This window comes from Nothobranchius furzeri, chromosome 12 (genome assembly GCF_043380555.1).
Source record: "Nothobranchius furzeri strain GRZ-AD chromosome 12, NfurGRZ-RIMD1, whole genome shotgun sequence".
Lineage (NCBI taxonomy): Eukaryota > Metazoa > Chordata > Actinopteri > Cyprinodontiformes > Nothobranchiidae > Nothobranchius > Nothobranchius furzeri.
Window position 1 is genome coordinate 2,475,497 of NC_091752.1, and position 2,244 is coordinate 2,477,740.

Genomic DNA, 2,244 nt, shown 5'->3' on the forward strand with positions numbered 1-2,244 from the left:
AATGGAGCGTGGCTGTCACGTTGAGAGCAGGAGGTTTGGACCCAAAATGCAGAAATCCAGAGAACTCAGGCAGGAGCAGTTGAATAAATGAAAAAAAAAATTTATTAGGATGATGAGTAATTTCCAAGGGCAGGAAGACAAGCCAAAAATCCAGGAAAACTGAATTACAAAAACAATAGCTCATTTATGAGCAAAGAGCTGGAGTTCCTGAGGAGGGCAGAACAACGCTGACAAAGACAATGGACCAACAAACACTGAGGGACAAGACAGGGTTTTAACACAGAGGGGAGCAATCAGGGGAACAGGTGACAGGTGTGAGGAGTGAGGTCTGGAGGGAAGACAGGTGTCATCAATAAACTAAATGGGGAAAGAACAAGCAGAGGGGGGATAAACCGTAACCTATAAAACACTAAATAACTAAACCTAAAGACTAAGGGCAAAGATTAACACTAATGACTAGAGGGGTGAGGAGGACTAATAACAACCAATAGGAACTACACGGGAGTGACTAGGAGGAAACATGAGGGAAGCCTAGAGGGAGCTGGGGAACACAAGGAGACACACAGAGCACAAGGGGACACATGAGGGGAACCTGGAGGAAGAAAGGAGGGGGCTGGGGACCAAGGGGACACAGAACACAACAGCGTCTAGACCAAACTCCAGAGCAAAGTTGTAACCTCACGTAGATTTTACTAGAGGTGGTTCACATGAAAATCTTTGTGGTTTAACACCGAGTGGACCAGATCAAAAGATTCTAGACTCTGAGGAGCAAGTGGTGGAGTGACAACATGGAAAAAGCAAGGTAAATATAACAATGGTTTATTACCAGCATTTATAACCCACTTAATATATAACAAAGCGCTTTGTGAAATAAAATAAAATGAAATAAAATAAAATAGTAAAATGAAATGTCACCAGTCTGTGTTTGTTCAGTCAGTCAGTCAGCTTGACAAATGTTCATGAAATCCTTGTCAGTCAGATCTTGGGTTGAAGTCGAGTTCAGGTGAGTGACAGACCAGTTAATCACCGGCTTGATGGTTCGGTTGGGCTGGGGCTCGCCATCCAGAACTGGAACAAGAATCTTCAATTCACCGAGGTGAATCAATCCAAAATAAAAAACCTGACCTAGAGAAGGTCAGAATACAATATTTTAACGCTGAACTGTGGTTTACAATCTGCATTAGTCCCATGAAATCAATTCCTTTACAATTAAATCACACGTTGTACAACAATTAATTCAGTTCAAGTAGGTACCATAAGATAATGAAGTCACTAAATTACCAATAAATCAGTTGAAATGAGTTTCCAACAAGAAATTCTGTAATAAGCTTCAACTTCTTTTCATATCACAATTTTATAAACTGAGCAATATTGTTTTAATTGGTCATTTAAAACACTCATCACCTCCACATCTATAACCATCTTTCCAGTTAAGGTCAAACTGCAGGAACTAATATTTAAGTGCCAAGTTAGTTCTAACGGCTGTTGAAGGTTAGCAACGGGGCTAATATAGCTTAGCATGAATTAACACACACACACTAATAGACTCACCAAGAAAAGTCAGCTTGGTTTACACGGGGTTTCCCAAGGGTAACGGCAAATCACGGTCTTCGGACCTCTGTATCTCTACAGCGTAACAAATAACTTGTCACTATTACACAGCAACAGTACCTAAACATGAAAATTTTATCCGCTTACCGAACTTGGAGTAATTGTTTTTCAAGTAACGGCTGCTAGTGCATCCTAGTTTGCTCTTCACGGCAAGTGCTTCCTCGTCAGCGTCTCAGCGCGTCTGAAGGCAAGTGAAAGCTGCGTAGAGCAGCAGAAAGTGCTAAATTCTATTGGCTGATGCAATAGCTGGCTAGCCACGTGATTGGTTAGTCAGTTGCTACCTGAATTTTACTGGAACTTTCTATTTACTCGATTTTAGCTTTTCTTATTTGACTATTTTCAACAAGTTTGTATTTTCTTTTCTTTCTTTTTTTTAAACTATAAATGTATGAATGTTTAGATTTCTATTTATCTTATTTGGTCTTTTATCCTGTTTTAACTGTTTTGTAAATTTCCATTTATATTTCATTATTCATTCTAATTGTGTAATGATGTTACTATCGTAATCTGGGTTTTACACCGGGTTACAAAAGTCATTTTGCTTTGGCTACACTCTCTCTAGATTACTAGGCTAACATAATTCCTGAAAATAGTGAAACCTGCTGCTGTAAGTAGTCAGATTTCTTACTTTTA

At 39.3% G+C, this 2,244-nt stretch overlaps 1 long non-coding RNA gene across 1 annotated transcript; it reads right to left on the bottom strand.

The window, feature by feature from the left end:
* Positions 1-914: 914 nt before the first annotated feature.
* On the bottom strand, positions 915-1,813 carry LOC139061946 (uncharacterized). Its single transcript, XR_011515568.1, has 3 exons — positions 1,699-1,813; positions 1,552-1,626; positions 915-1,125 (listed from the first exon to the last, which is right to left on the bottom strand). It is a non-coding gene; the product is annotated as an uncharacterized lncRNA (long non-coding RNA).
* Positions 1,814-2,244: the final 431 nt, after the last annotated feature.